This window comes from Vipera berus, assembly GCF_964194415.1.
Source record: "Vipera berus genome assembly, chromosome: 5".
Classification (NCBI taxonomy): Eukaryota; Metazoa; Chordata; class Lepidosauria; order Squamata; family Viperidae; genus Vipera; species Vipera berus.
Window position 1 is genome coordinate 36,836,450 of NC_138207.1, and position 16,571 is coordinate 36,853,020.

At 35.8% G+C, this 16,571-nt stretch overlaps 1 protein-coding gene across 5 annotated transcripts in view; it reads left to right on the forward strand.

The window, feature by feature from the left end:
• The first annotated feature begins 1,641 nt into the window (after nucleotides 1–1,641).
• Nucleotides 1,642–16,571, forward strand: part of PIK3CB (phosphatidylinositol-4,5-bisphosphate 3-kinase catalytic subunit beta) — an 85,691-nt gene continuing 70,761 nt past the window's right edge. For 2 of the 5 annotated variants that reach the window (XM_081328912.1, XM_081328916.1), the window contains exon 1: nucleotides 1,642–1,894. The gene's annotated coding sequence lies outside the window, so the exon portion shown is untranslated. The other 3 variants (XM_081328914.1, XM_081328913.1, XM_081328915.1) reach the window with 3 other exon arrangements.

Genomic DNA, 16,571 nt, shown 5'->3' on the forward strand with positions numbered 1-16,571 from the left:
TTAAGTCTCCCACCCATCCCACAAAAGTTTATTGTGCAAGATGATAAACAAAACAAAATGAATGAAAAATTGGCACTTCATCATAGTCTTGAAATGAGAGAGGAGGTAGCAAATATGCAGACCTTCCAATCAACAGAATCTGAAATTTATATGCTCCACTGGCTTAAAAAGGCATCACCTAGTAATTAGAAGGGATGTGGTCACAAAGAATAAAACCTCATCTTCAATACTGATCTTTTAATGTAGGACTGGTTATAGTATGGTAATTAAAAAAACAAACCAAAGTTTTATTTTAAAAAGTTCTCAGAATGGTATTCAATATTATAAACAACTTTTTTTCATGAAGAGTTTTGGAGAATTAAGAACGTTGCATCTTATACCTTGGTTGGTTTACTGGCTGAGCCATCATTGTTTTTAATAAATAACAATTTAGTGGGTTCAATAAATTGTCATGATTCCTGGTTTGCAGACCAGTGGCTGATTATGTATTAACAATAACAAATAAAATGTTTTGTTATGTGAGAACCTAAGTTCTGAGTTAATTATACTAATGGTTTGGGTGTTAACAGGGATTTTGGAATTTCAGAGGTTTAAGTAGAATTAGAGGAAAATATTATATATGTGGTCCCCAGTTTTTTGACAAATGTAGTATCTTAAGATATAAACATCACCACTTATATAAGTCTACTGGAAAGGGAAGCCACAGAAGTAAAGACTGTGACCCCAAATTAACAGGTATAGATATCAAATTTCAAAGATGACACTACAGAGGATAGGCCTTAACATCTATATTTCATATAAACTTTAATCAATTATATAGAAATTTGACTAAATATGAAAGCAGCAAGTACAACAGTGTAAAGCAAGATTAAAATAATAAAAACAAAAAGGAGCCCAAGTTTTAATAAGTCAACTTAACACCAATTTTTATCTAAATAAAAGGCTTGTTATTTTAAAAGTAACGATGATGTTAAATCTGGCAAAATTTAGTAGGCATTTCTCCAAACTGGGAGCTATTTCTCATAAGGATCACTGCCAAGCTCAGTCTTTTAACCAGCTACAAATTTAAGGCATGCTTTGTAATTATACTCCATTGAGTACACAGGTATATCATTTTGTATGGGATCGAATTCAATGTCTACGTTAATTCAGTGGCTTTGTTCGCAGAACACTCTGAGTCATGAAGTTGCCAGTTACATCTCAACGTAGGGGTTAGTTGCGCAACCTCAAAAATGACTAAGTAAACAATAAACATGGTTTTAGCTGGTCGTGGGAACAAAGCCAATGCAACCTACTCCCTCCTTTCCGTCCCTCCCTCCCTCCACCCACCACAACCCCAAAAGCTACGCGATTTCTTCTCGGCGGAATCGGTTCAGTCCTTCCTGCGCTACAGCTCGAAGCGAAGGACCCAGAACCCCGCTTTCCCCTCCGCAGCCCCTGCGGCGCGGAGGCATCTGGCTTGCGGCGGATCGAACCTACCAAGAGGAACTCTCACTCCTCGCGGGTAACAGATCTTGAGAATGCCAGAAGAAAACGAAAGTACGGGTTGCGGAGCCTGACTTCTTTCACGAGCTCCCCCGAGATTGGCTGAGACAAATGGGAAGGCGGAGAGAGCGAGAAGGGGCTGGTGGGAAGCTGTTTCCTAGGTAATGTTCGCCAGCGGCGCCACCATTGCTTACCCCCCCACCACCACCCTCCGCGTGTGCCTGCATCAGAGGAGTAAAAGGCTTCGCTTCCTTAGCTGGACAGCCTCTGTCGCAGCCTGAAGGCTACTTGCAGCCCAGCAGGTAGTACGTGTTACTGGCGACGGGGCTGAACAGGAAAAGCCGCCGCCGCCGCGGATTCAAGGAACAGGAAGCGAGTTCGACTGCCGCCTGCATCCGCGCTTGAGCAGGTAAGTGTCTGAAACCAGATGCGGCTGGCCGGAAAGTGAAATCACCCGAGCTGTTTGACGAGAAGGCAGCCCCGGCGCCTTTTCCTGCCGTAGTGCCCATTGCCGTCCAACTGGGTTCGTAAGTGGGGAGGGAGCACCACGGGGAAGGCAACTCGGTGCGGAGAAGCTGTGCGGAACACATTCGCGGTTGAAAAAAAAGTCTGCCTCCTGAACTGCCCTTGGGAATCTCTATCCAGACCACTGACGTATATTTTACTACTCGGCTGTATGTCCAGCAAAACCGTCTAGACTAGAGAGATGAGATGTAAGCAAAACAAAGAAAGGAAATCCCCCGCCACAAGGCTGGTTTTATTTAATTGAAGATTCTATTCTTTCGTAGATTGCATTCAGCTTAAAAAGATTGTGGCGCCATCGGAGGTGTGTACCGTACGTGGGTGTATGCATTCCTGCTCTCCTCCTTTCTCTCCTCCCCAAATAATATTTAACTCCCTCGTAAGCATAGTAAGAAGGCAAAAATGTGTGCCTTGACATCTTCATTAAAAAATTGCAAGAGTAGTTTGCTTAATAAGCACAGAGGCAGACGCCTGCTGCCTTCTTTTTCAAATGGTCATGTGAAGTTTAGTCACCTCACAATCAGTTGGGATGAACAAGAAGGCTAGAAAGAGCTGTGCTATGCTTAGCAGAACTGCTAATGTTAAAAACCTTGGGCTTTGTAGAAAAGATGTTATCAGTTTTTGGGCATGCCATGTTCTGTAGAGTGCTAATCTTCTTTGATTGCACCATAGCCCTGGAAGGTGAGAGTCAGCTACTTCCATTTTAATGATTACAATGAGTTAAAGATTAGTAGCATTTATTGTTTTTATTTAGATAATATTTGAGAGGATATAGCTTTCATGTTGTGATGTTTGGAACTCTTCTTACAAAAAGCTATTCTCCAGCTGTTTCCACTTTTTCGCTTTCCAGGAAGAGGCAACAATAGTATGTAATAAAAATACACGGAAATATAGTCCAAAAATCTGGGTGTTGGGTAAAAATGGCTGAATTCTCACTATTTTCTGAAATTAGATGAGGATTTATAGTGTTATTTAATTAAGATAAAGATTATTGCTGTGTCAACCGTATAACAGACCCAAACCCGGCCCTTCCTGTTGACAGTTGGTATCTTTCTGGGTAATCCTTTGAAATTCGTAAATGAGGAAGGGGAAGTTGCTTGGGTCAATTATGCTCTCTCTTTCCAAATCCTAAGAGCTCATTGTGATACTTCTCATTACAGTCTCAGAGCCTTGAGTAAATTAGTCATTTTTCTCAGTTTGCACATGCTCACTGAATTTGAGATTTCATTGAAATACAAGCCTTGCAGTTATGTATATTGCTTCATTAAAATAGTTTTTGGTAGTTGTTGGCAACTTTCTTATAGTATATTTATGCATTTGTGTACTTTTTGGGTGGCGTTTTAATTAATAGAAAATAGGTGACCTATTTAAATCAAGATGTGGATTCATTGAGGGTAGTTTTTCAAAAAGATGTTTTTTGGTAGTGGTAGAACCAGAGTCCATATTGAGAGTTCTTGTGTTTCTCCTCCTGCCAGCCAATTTATTTTCCTTTCTTCCTCTGCTAAGATGGCTATCTGATGATTACTGTAGATCACTGTTATAGGCAGTCTAGGCTGATGGTTTACAGGGGCATTTTTTCATTTTGGTTGTGGGTTTCAGGTTGAGAAAAACCACTCATTAAACATGATTATATTGCAAGTACTTAAGTGCTGTGAAGAATATTAATTTTATCTTGAATACACTAGAAGAAATGCATTTTGTGGCTTGATGAGCTTTTCATGGAGATAATTAGAGAATAGTTTTAATAATACCAGCTATGGTGCCTGCAAAATAGGGAGATGATTGTCATAAAGAATAATGTTAGGTTTTCAGATACGCATTCCAGTCTTGCTAGAAAATTCAGGGATGTTTGTGCAGATTCAGAAAACCTTGCTTTTATTAACTTGATTTTGTAAGCCTATTCAAGCGTTATGTAAAGTGGGAATTTTCATGTTTGACTATTTAAATAGTCTTTCCTGACCAATATATTTAAATGTTGTTTGCTTCTATGGTTGGTTTTTGTGGGAAGTTAATGTAATTTGTGAAAACCAGGCCCCTCTCTTGGTAATTAATTCTCCCTTTGAACTGCTCTGTTAAGAGGAAAATAAAATTATTTCTGTGATTTAGAATTGTGCTTCTGTTGGTGTAACTTAGAAATTACATTTGCCTTTTTTGTAGACAGTGCCTTATAGTGAATAGGCAATGAGATGCTATTCCGATTCTTTTTTTCTCATCTAGTAATTATGCATTTGGTCTGTTTCTAGAAAAAATAAATGTATAGTTAAAATTTTACGCATTTTAGTCACCATATTACTTTCAGCTTATTTCTGTAACTGCTCAAAATCCTTTTGAATTTTACGGCTTCTAGAATATTTGTGTCATCAGCAAAATTGACACACCTAGTTATTCAAGTAAAAAAATAACTTTAAAATGGAAAACTGATTTTTGTAGCATTTCACTTGATGCCCCTGCTCAATTTTATGATGTACTAGTGAGCACTTTGAGTATTAATTTTCATAGATGAGGCCCTCAAGCCTGCTAATCAATGTCCCATCTGCTGTAATGTACTTTGATACAGTTAAAATGTATTTATTTGAAGCATTTATATGACTGCCCAATTAAGACACCCTGATTCTAAGTGGTATAGAAGCAAGGAAAGAAAAAAAAGAACAAAATACAACAGTTACCATTAAAATGTCCTAAATAATAAAATAGTGGCTGGAACTGAAATATACTGTAAATCTTCAAATTGAGAACTCCTGGCCCAAATGTCTAGGAAAGCTTTAACTGTAGCTTTAACTGTATTGATAAATGCATGCTAACTTCTGATTATTGTATTGTGCATTGATCTCTATGATCCATTATAGAGTCTTCCTAAATACAAGTGTCATTCTGAAATGTAGTTTGCTGGATCTTCAAATTTCCATTTGTTCAAAATAGGAACATCTGGTACTTCACCAGCAATTGAGGATTTCTGAAGATAACATACAAGGATTCTGTGATACCATCAATATCGTACAGTGCAGTTCTTCTGGTCTTAAGCATTTAAGCTTAAAATAATTTTTCCCACCAATCTGGAGCTTTATTCCTGTCCTTCCCCATTTCCTGATAGAAGATACACTTTTTTTGTTGGACTACACTGAACTAATCCAAAAGTTTGTGGCACTGCCTTTTCTTTATTACCTGTTAGGTAACTCATTATGTAACCTTTGTTACTTATTTAGAATCTGTTCATTATTCTAAACAGTCCCAAACTGTGGTTGAATTAATTGAAAATATTATAATAATTCCAGTTAAAGTAATAAATAATATACAATATTAAAATGTTAAAATGATAAATCCCTTAGGCAGCTATAGTAGGGTTTCTGAGTCCCAAGAAAAGAAGCCTGTAGGGACTTTCCAGGAAATGTTAGAAGCACTGGGACTACAAAGTGGAAAACATGCAGGATTCTACATGAAGGTACACACGTTCACCTACCTTCTCTCTCAGTTGTATTATATCATACTAAAATATTTCCTGAGCTTTTTAACCTTGCAGTCCAATAATTTTGGAGAAAACTGTAGGCCTGCCACATTTTCACATGCATGTTTTGTTCCTCCACTCTACAAATTGTCAGTAACAACAAAAAGATGAGGAACCTGAGCATGGCATCAATTACGTAGTGTGAGAATAGTAAGAAAAGTATGCTCAGATGATATTGTTTGTCTCCATATGTATGAGTGAGATGGGCTGTTAAGTTTGATAAGTAAATAAATAATTATAGTACAGAACTATCCTGGAGAAGTATAAAAGAGCTTATTTGAATTTGCATTCTGCGCTTCTCTTTTCTTCCTGAACATTGAGTTATATTTTGCTTTAAGTAATTTTTTATTTGATATATGCTAATGATGTATATTTTATATTAAATTTAGTCAATTGCTAAGCAAGTAAACCGAATAATTCATACAACCTATCTTATTTAACTATTTATGGGGTTTATTTTAAGCTACAAATAAATAGTTGCCTTTATTTATTTAGCTATAGAAATCAAATCAAATCAAATTATAAATAAAGAAATAAACAATAGAACAGCAGTAGCATAACCATAACAGCCACAAGGCCATAATGTGTCACCCCTTGGAAAGCAAAATATTCAGGCATTCCAAATACTTCTCTGAAAAGGTATAAATATCATGAATCTTTGAAGAATATAATAGGGTTTGAGTATCTGAGTTAAAAGGCAGAGTGTCATCACTAAGAAAGTTCAAGCACAGAGTTCTGTAGACATCTCTCTAGGTTTGGGATTTTCCACAAATCCTTTCTACTACATCTCACTGTGTGGGCAAGATCATTTCTGAGAAGATTGTCATGAAGATATCCAAGACTAAGCCACAGAGGTTTTAAAGATAATAACTGTCAACTAAACTAACGAGTTTCTAAATAGTTTTCAAGAGCAGCTCCGTGTAGCATAAATTACAATCATCTGATGCAAGGTGATGAGGTCATTTGTACAGAAAGCAAAGCTTCCTGTTCCAAAAATGGCTACAATAGGTCTATTTGCTCCTCCAATCCACAGGCTCTACTTGCTGTTCAAGAACAAGCCGTGATGCAGGAGAACTCCAAGATTACAAAGCCAGAGCCATTTGTGAGAAGTGCAGCCAAACCAAGTTGAGGGGTCTCTTTGCCAGCACTATTCTAACCACTATCTTTCTGGTATTCAGTCTAAGCTTCAATCAGGAATTCAGCAAAAAGAACTAAGTCTTCATTTATACCCTTAAACAATTTAGTATAATAATGGTTAAAGGTGAGCAAAAAGTGTGTCAGTTTTTCACTTGTTTTTTTCTTTCTTTCAAGTTTTTAAAAACAGAACAACATCAGAGAAATCTTAAGGCAGAAAATATAAAGAAATGGACTGGAGTCTTGTAAATTTTCTGTGTTTTAATTTGGATTGTCGTAAGCAGGTAACAATTAGGAGTATTTGATTCAACAGAACCATGGATCAGGTGGAGACGGATAATTTGGAGCAAATTCTCATTTATCTGTAACATGGCCAGGCTTGAGTTTTCTCTGGTCTGATCCAGATTTTTTTAGCAAGCCTTGATTCAGTCTGTCTCTCTGCAGCCAAAGCATGCTGCAAAAGGCAGTACTTGCAGCAGCCAATTAATTACCCATTCTAGCAAAAAAAGAAAATACTTTTGAAATTGACATAATATTCTATTGTAGGGAAGGAGTGGGATGTAGAATATTCATTGACTAATAGGCAGTCCTGTTCCCCAATTCAGTGATGGCGAATCTTTTGGGCCTGGCATATCAAAAATTTGGAAAATGTCAAACCTGATTCTGCTGACATGTCATCCCCACCCCCCAACAAAGGAGAAACAATTCTCTATCTCCCCACCATCTAGGCCACCCTGAACAGTGGCCCTTGACTTCAGCTGTAGCACCATTGTTGCCACTCTAAAAGGCCACCTCACACTGTTCCCCAAGGCACACAAGCCTTCTCACCTGACTTCTCGAGTCTGTGGGGGGGGAGGGGAGGCACACCCCATTCTTTCATGGCTTCTGCAGCTTCCCAACATCATGAAAGAATGGATGTGTTTCCAAAAATAGTTGTTGGGTGCCTGGTGAGTACTGGTGTCTCATCTTTGACATGCTAATCATAGGTTTGCCATCACCATCCCAGTTAGTTTCATTATAGAGTACAGACCACTATTGGTTGCTTCTTGGTTGCTCCTGCTTCTTTGTCTATCAACAGGTCCCCATTTATAAATGATCAAATTTAGCAAATTCCCATCATAAAAGGGGACCCTAAAGAATTGATAGTTGTGCAGGACTTTGGCTTCTGGGGGTTATTTTTATAGGTCCATTGTTTTTTGTTTTATTAGAGATACTAAGAATTACCTACAAGACATGTAATATGTGTTTAAGTGGAAGACAGTGAAAGATGTTTTGATATTACAGAAATATTGCTTGGGCAGGTTGTTATTTCTAACATTTAAAATTTGTAACAATAAAATAGATATTCTTTGCTTGAATCATCCTAAACTGCCTTGTAATTAAGCTACTTCTTGGAGTTCATTTCTATTCCATTGTGCTATCTGAAGCAAGAACGGGAGAAATCAGACAGGATTTTTGAAGGTAACAGTTATCCTTATTATGCTTTTAAATAATGTTTTTTTAATAGGTTTAAGCTAAAGATGGTGACTTTGAAAGTTGGACAACTAGTTGGCTGGTTGTTTTACATTTCTCCTACCTTGTCTATTTAAAAATTATTTTTATTATTGTATTTTAATTATAAACTCCTTCACTATTGATTGCAAGTAATGGATATATAAATACTGAATGTCTATGACTTCTAGAAGGTAGAAGAAGACAATGAATAAGAGTCTTGCAAAACTATGAGTTGACCTTGGTTTGGCTTTTGTTTTATATGAGTTTTTTTCCTGCTTGAATGAACTTCTGCTACTGCAGGTGTGCATGTAATTATTGAATGGACTTGTACTAAATATTGTAAGTTTATAAGAGAGCAGGATGTGTTTAGATCAGGCAGATAATGTTATTTTACATACTGTCATGGAAACAGACATGACAATCACAATGGGTAGAAGTGACAAACTGAAAAGCTAATGATCATAGACTAATTTGAAAAGGTGCTTCATGAATCTTATGGGAAAATAGAGTGCAATTTTTATAACTTATTTAAGTGATATTTACAAGGTTACATAGACATTACATATATTTTACATCTACAGTAAATATACAAATTGTCATATAACCCAGTTATATTTGAGTGTTTGTATTAAATGTTATTAATTACCAGTGATGAAAAATGCCCACAGCAAAAAAAAAAGTTTCTAATGAGCTGAGAGCATCGGTAGATTAAAAGGGGAAAAATAAGATATTTCAGATAATCGGTCCAAATATGTTTATAGCATTAAAATGTTTAGGACCATCTTGAATATGACTTGTTCTTTTCCCCCTCCCTAATTTGTTATTTTTGCAAGTACAATATAAAACAAAAACATTAAAAAATGAGATTTGTGAATATTATAAAATTAGTTTAAAATATAGAAACATTATAAATCTGCATATTGGAAGTATCTTATATGAATTTTAAGTTTTTTGTCAATACTAAATAAGTTAATATCTGGGATTATGCAATAATTCATAACTATAACTGGTAATTCAAATTATGAATTCTAGACCAAGATAAAAAAAAATGCAATTAAAAAGTTAGATGTTGAAATTCAGGCCACCAGTCCATGAGCTAGCAGAAAAATGCCAACATAAAGTTTATTATAATAGCTGTTAAGGTTTAGTCTGCCACAGTAACATGACCTGTTTCAGGTGTTGTCCTTGCAGTTTTAATTCATGGCAAGTTAAAGCAGTTGCTGGATTCTGTTGACTTCATTTGTTCTTTAAATGAGTATGATCTCCTAGAGCAAGGGGTGTCAAACTGCTGGCCCATGGGCCGGATGCGTCACACGGAAGCCATGCCCACCCCAGCTCTGACAATGGAAAAAAAGTCACGATACATGTCACATGACACAGCAAGTTTGACACCCCTGTCCTAGAGCAAAAAACAAAAAAAATCACTCTCTTAGAACTAGATTGGGATGGGAGGTGAGTTTTCACAAATCTGTTGATTGATGGTTTTATCCATCTGTTGTTGTTGTTATTATTATTATTATTATTATTATTATTATTATTATTATTATTATTATTATTATTATTATTATTATTATTTATTCAATTTGTATACCGCCCTTCTCCCGAAAGACTCAGGGCGGTTAACAGGGCATATATAAATAACAGTACAAAAATTAAAAAGAAATTAAACAATGCCCAATTAAAATACAATAACAATAAAAACAGTAAAAAAACCCATTAAAAAACCGTAATATTCCCCATCAGGCCAGACCAGCTAGTTCAAATAGGTGGGTCTTCAGCCCGCGCCGGAAGGAGCGAAGGTCCGATGCCATCCGGAGCTCAACCGGCAGTTGATTCCATAACGCCAGAGTAAAAGTACTTGATGATTAGATGGTCCTTGAAATGGAATAAAATAATAAATGAGAGAGCCTTCTGCTTTATTCATACAATGCTGTGTTATTGTACATATGTTGGGGGAAAATGCTGCACACATGGAAGAGAAATAATGTGTATTTTATATAATGTCGATTGGCGGCCCCCAGGGGGAGGGCGTTCTCTGTGGGCGTGCCAGACCTGTGGAACCGCTTGCCAGTTGAGCTCCGGATGGCCCCCGACCTTCACTCCTTCCAGTGCGATCTAAAAACGTATTTATTTGAGCAATCTGACCTGGTTTGATGGGTTAGGGTTGGGGTTTTAATATGTTTTTAATTACTGTTTTAAACTTGGGCATTATATTTAATCGTTTTTTAACTTTTGTATTCTGTTTTTATATTTATTGCCCTGTACACCGCCCTGAGTCCTTCGGGAGAAGGGCGGTATAAAAATATAATAAATAAATAATAAAAATAATAATCTGACATAATCTAAAACTGGTACATAAGCAAAGAAATTATAGATTATTTGGTAGTTTCTGATTCCCCCCCTCCTCGTTTTTATCTGCTGTTGCATAATTCCTCCGTAGATCAGTAAGAAGCTTAGGGAGGCATAAAAACAAACAATATGTAAGCCAGAAAATTGAAAAGAAACAATGATGCCTTGTTCATGCTGAACTGCAACCAGTAAGCTACAACAAATCCATATCCCATAGTCTCCTGCCCTAAAAACATGTTTTATTCATTGACTTTCATTAATATACTGCCCTCAGACCAAACCAAATATACTACTGTATGGCTTAGTACAAATTTGTGAATTGAGATACTTCTTTTTTATATAGTTGTTACGCATTATAACTAAAAGAATTCAAATGTAGAGAACTACAGTCCTCTCAATTCTGTCTTTCCATTTTCAGTGTGACATAAAAAAGCCAGTGTACATGTGGTACTTACTATAGCCTTCAGCATCCTTACACAAAAAATCATATCCCTGGTTTATGGTTATGATGTCCAATTTATAATATTTCAGCCAGAAGTAATCTGCATTATACAGGATAATGCACTTGGTTTGCCTCAAGTCTTTATGAGTAAGCATGTTTTGCTTAACTGGGCTTTATGCCAATACCATGTAATAGAAAACTGTTTTTTGTGAAACTTTTTTTTTTAAGAAAATGGATGAGGAAGGATATAAGTACAGTGTGCTTTGTTGGCTGGGTAAATCATTATTGTCTGAACCAGACTACTATGAAAATGATGACATATAAACATTTGTAAATTTGGAATTACTGCTTCACCATTGGGATTATATTTGCATTTACTATTTTTACATTGTTCTTTTTTGAGATTAACTATTAACTATGTTTATCAAAAAAATGTTCAAAATACTTTGATTAAACATGGCAATGGAATACTTCAGGTTTTCTGTAAGTGCAATTTTATTTAAAAAAACTTTTGGAAGTGATTGTACTGTACTGTTCAAACAGGAATCTACTGCTACTGAACTTTGGCGGGGACAGCAGCAATAACAGCAAAAATACTTAGTTGCTATGGTCCACTAGGCAGTAGCAGTTGCACTCATCTCTGATAAATCAAGGAAATTAAGGACAGGAATTCCTTCAGTTTAATTTCAGGCTAGTTTCATAATTTGTACAATAGCTAGTTTCTTAAATCCTTAATTCATTGTAAAGCAAGAGTAAATTCATATATATTTTTATTAAATCACTTTTCCTTTTCCAGCTCACATGATGCAGTGGTTTGATCAGGTGAAAAAGAAAATTGGACTTTGGCCCACTGATTGCTTGACCAAGGGCCATAGCACTTTTATTCCCATTGTGTATTCAGGCTGACATGTGCAAATTCACTATGCTTGCACATATCTCAGTCTTTACCTTATACAGTTAACAACTCTTCAAAATTACAGTGGCTTTGGAAAGAGTTCTTTATGACCCATAAAGTACTTCTGCTATTGTAAAATGACCCCTCCTCACCATGTAACTGCATTTTGCGCACTTGGCAAACCAGTACACATTTACAACTGATTGTATCATCCCACTGTCATGTGACCACAATTTCCAACATTGTTTGCCATTTTCTGGAAACTGAGAAAAAATGGCCATTGAGTGTGCTGGATTGACTTAACCACGTGGTTTGCTTAATAACCACAAGGAAAATAGTATTAAATGCGACTAGCACGCATGTGCGGGGGAACCTTTACCTTTACCTTTAATCATTCCAATATAGATAGATACTTTGTATTCAACTTCCCAAATGTAGGACTACTCTACATCTCCTTAAAGTAGCTGTGCCTTTAAGGAGTTTTAGACAGTTATTAACATTTACACTCTGAATCATCTTTGGAGATTAAATCTGAAGTGTTGCAGAACCATAATACCATATTCTTGATAATAACATATTTTCAGTTAATGATGGTTATCTGAGTAAACATCAGTGCTATTCTGTTTTTATATTGCTATCCCTGTATTTGAAGCTGTTGAAATAATTAAAAATTCTGAAATTGCATCAATAAAAACAAATTGAAACAATGCAAAAGATATTAGTATACTTGTATGACCGTATGATTCTCAACATAAAAAAGAAGTTAAAGCTATTCCAAATCTGTTAGTATCTTACTTAAAGGCATGTTTTAACTAGTGCAGGAAAGGAATGGGGAACTAAAGAAATTAGGTTACCCACAGACTATTTCAAAATGTTAACAGAAACAAAGAATCAGGAAATTAAGGCTGTATGAAATTTCTTGCAAATAATAGAAACTTGTTACATTTTGAAAATGTGGCTAACAATAAATTTTGCTAAGCTTTGGGTTAAGATCATCAAGTAGTACCAAGCTCATTTAAATAGGTTAGATTTTTATCCTGCCTGCAACACCTGTGGCATACAGTATGGAGCCACACGTTCCTAAACTTCATCATGTTGTAGTGCACTCTCTTCAGAAAGATCCTACATCCTGAATACCTGTGACTCTGTGTTGAATATGTTGTCCTGTGTGAATATGTTGTCCTGTGTCTGCATTCCTGCATAAAATCAGTCAGTTTGCCCCTGGTATTACTATTGTTCTGTAAAGCTGTTCCAGAGTGCTCTCTGATCTCCGCATCATTTACAAGGCTGCTTGTTCACATTTATCAATCTTAGGTTTTTATATTACTTTTGTATGTTTGTCCTCTGTAATGCTTAATATTTCCATCAGTGGTGATCAGAACCGATCACCAGTAACAGCAGATAAACCAAATATTCCATCCATGTATTTTTTGCAAATTATTTTGTAATTTAGCCTTCAGTTTTTATTGCTATATATTTACATACATTAACATATATACCATTTTAAATGATTTTTTTATATACTACAAAACATCAAAAAAAATTCCTGTGCTGATATTTGACTGCTACATAATTCAGCATGGGCTATTTTCAAGACAGATATATCTTTGAATGTAGCCAACTTTTTCAGTGAAGACATACATTAGAAGCTCTGTGACTGTTGACAGCATTGAGGAATCTGGTGTGGAAATATCTCTGAAAGGATGACCCAAGGGGTTGTAGGGTGTCTAATTGTGTTATAAAATGCTTTATGATCATTTTATGTCATAAAATATTTCATAAAATTTGCCAGATTTCAGTTTTTCAGCAGCATGGGTCCTGGATTTTGTACACATTCTGTAAATTAGCCCATTTGAAGAGCCTAGAGTCTAAAATTGTTGTCCTATGATGCACCATTTTGCCCAGTTAGAGGTTATGGAAGGTAGAATTTTAGAATATTTAGATTACATTTATGTCCTTATTAAATGTATCTCTTTAAGATATTTAAATTACCGTACATAGTTTTAAGATTCTTGGAGTTTTCAATTTTAATTAGACATCAGATTGTTTCATAAGCTGCATTAAACATTGATATAGCATGTGGTGGAAACCAGTGATGCAACTTTGAGTATTTAGTTGTCTATTTCCCATTTGTCTATTAGATTTATTTTCATAACATTGTTTTGTAAGGGAGAATAGAGACTGCATTGCTTATACTTTGGCAGAGCTGTTGCCTGTGAATTTATCTATTCTGTTGGATTATAGCAAAAACTATTTGTAAAAGTTTCACTCTACTAATCTGAAGGGAATTTTATCGGCTTTTTGGCCCCATGAATGGTGTTGGAAATACACTGTTAAGTTATAGCAAACTTTGTATGTTATCCTTCAGAGCAATTGTCACAATAACATCATAGTTGATTAAGGCTTTACCTACACTTCTGTTTTGCCTTTGAGAAGGTTTATGGTAATAAAACAAAAAAAACATTTATAAATGTAGAGGTGATTCTTTTGTACTTGAAATATGTTTGCTTATGTTTAATTAGCTTATACAGAGAAAAATATTTCAATACTAAACCAAGCATAATTATGCAAATACAAGCATACAAGTACATAGTAATAGATAATACAATAGCAACAAAAAATTCCAAATTAACATAAAGAATAAAATATTTGCAAGGCATTTATTGACTGTTCTCACTCATAGCTCCTGTGTTGAACATATGATTCAGAAGAGTTAAAATATTACTTATTTTAATAGTTGCAATTAAAAGTATAATTTAAGTGTTCCAGACTGTTTTCTGCAGCCTTTAGTTAATCAGTAAACTTCTGTTGTTAGGTTGCATCCATGAGGTTTCTTTTGAATAAACAACCTATTTGATCTATACAATAATCTAGATGTTAGCGAAACTGATTAATTATTATTGGCAAATAGCTTCAAGTAATACAAAATAGGCTTTGTAATAAGTTATCTGCTGTTTACCATTGTTAATATTAGGCTTGCTGATAATGCAGTAAACCCAGAGCATGACAGAATTACAGCATAACTAGCAATGAATGTACAAATTCTTGTACACTGCCCCTAATAGAGTAGAGACATAGCGGTTCTTCCTCAATAGGTTTGTTCTATGATTGGCAGCCAGTAAAAAGTGCTAGCCTCTGTTATTTTGTATATGATCCATATTGTCCTAGTAAAATGTTAGTTGCCTTTAATCCAAAGCAAGTGCATTAAGGCAAATTACAGTTCCCTCCTAAGATTGTGAAGGCTTTGCCAAGATACAGTGATTGTATTAATACCTTCTAAGAGAAGGAACAACATCTGCATCTTTTGGTATATTCTATGTTCTATGTTATGTTCTATGTTCTATGTATATTCTACATTCTATGTTCTTGCAGACAATGGTAGGTGGATGAAAGAATTAAAGAAGTACCACTGGAGAAGCACAGCACCTGAATCTTGCATTGGTGCCTCAGAGCTTTTAATGCTATAGACACAATTTTTGGATTAGTGATTGACATCCATTCATTTTCAGATGCATAGCCTGCCAGATCCATAATTCAGGGGTTTTGATAAAACAAAATATAGGTAGTCCTTGACTTATAGCAGTTCATTTAGTAACCAAAGTTACAGCGGCACTGCAAAAAGTGACATGACCTTTTTCCACACTTACGACCATTGCAGCATCCCCATGGTCACATGATCATACTTCGGATGCTTGGAAACTGATTCATATTTATGACGGTTGCAATGTCTTAGGATAATGTGATCAGCTTTTGTGACCTTCTGACAAGCAGAGTCAATGGGAAAGCCAGTTTCACTTAACTATCATGGCACTTAACTGCAGTGATTCACTTAAGAACCATGGCATAACTCAAGGACTACCTGTAACTTTAAAAAAAAAATAGAACACTGTTTACCAGTTTAGACATTCTTGAGATATTTGCATGTGGAGATATAGAATTTCCAGCAAAATGGGTATTGCTTAGAATTCTGGAAGTTGAAATATCAAATATCTGGAAAACAGTTTAATTTGCGAAGGTTTATTCCAAAGCAAACCCAGTTTTGTTATTGTTTATTTAGCACAATATTTATTTTGTGACAAGTTGAGTGTTTCAGAATTCACGTTGTTAGCATTTTTAAACCTAACAAGAAGATTCAATATGGCTTCAGTCCTCTGTATCTGTCACAACAAATTATCTTCCAGGATGGTGCTCAAAGTGCTAAATTTACCAGTGCTGGATATTTTGCTGGCTTTACTGCAACATATTAGAAGATAACAAAGTAGGGACATTTATTTATTTGTTAGATTTATGTTCTGCTTGACCTTCAGGGGCTTGAGGTAGTGTCGCTAGCCTTCCATCCTCCCATCTTTCCCAAACAAAACCTTGTGAATTGGTTGGACTGAATGAATTGTGTTACTGACCAGAAGTCAACTTCTTTGGCTGAGGGTAAACTAGAACATGGATGTCATGACCTACTTGATGATTCAGATTTTGAAGTGGAGGAGCAGGGCCTTCACATGTTCTGAACTTGAACTCTCAGGTACCAGTTGGCTCTCTAGAATCTAGCAGAGTACCTGACCTGCCACCTTAGCCCTCATATACAAGGAACGATCAAGTGAATAGACCAGAGGCATTTAGTGAAGCTCCTCAAAATGACTCAGGAAAAATGGGCCTCCCTGTGTCATTCCTGTGTTACTGTGAGATTTATAGCTGCTATAAAGAATTCTGATTTAAGTTCTTGCCTTCTATTGCTGGTACAGGACTGCAAG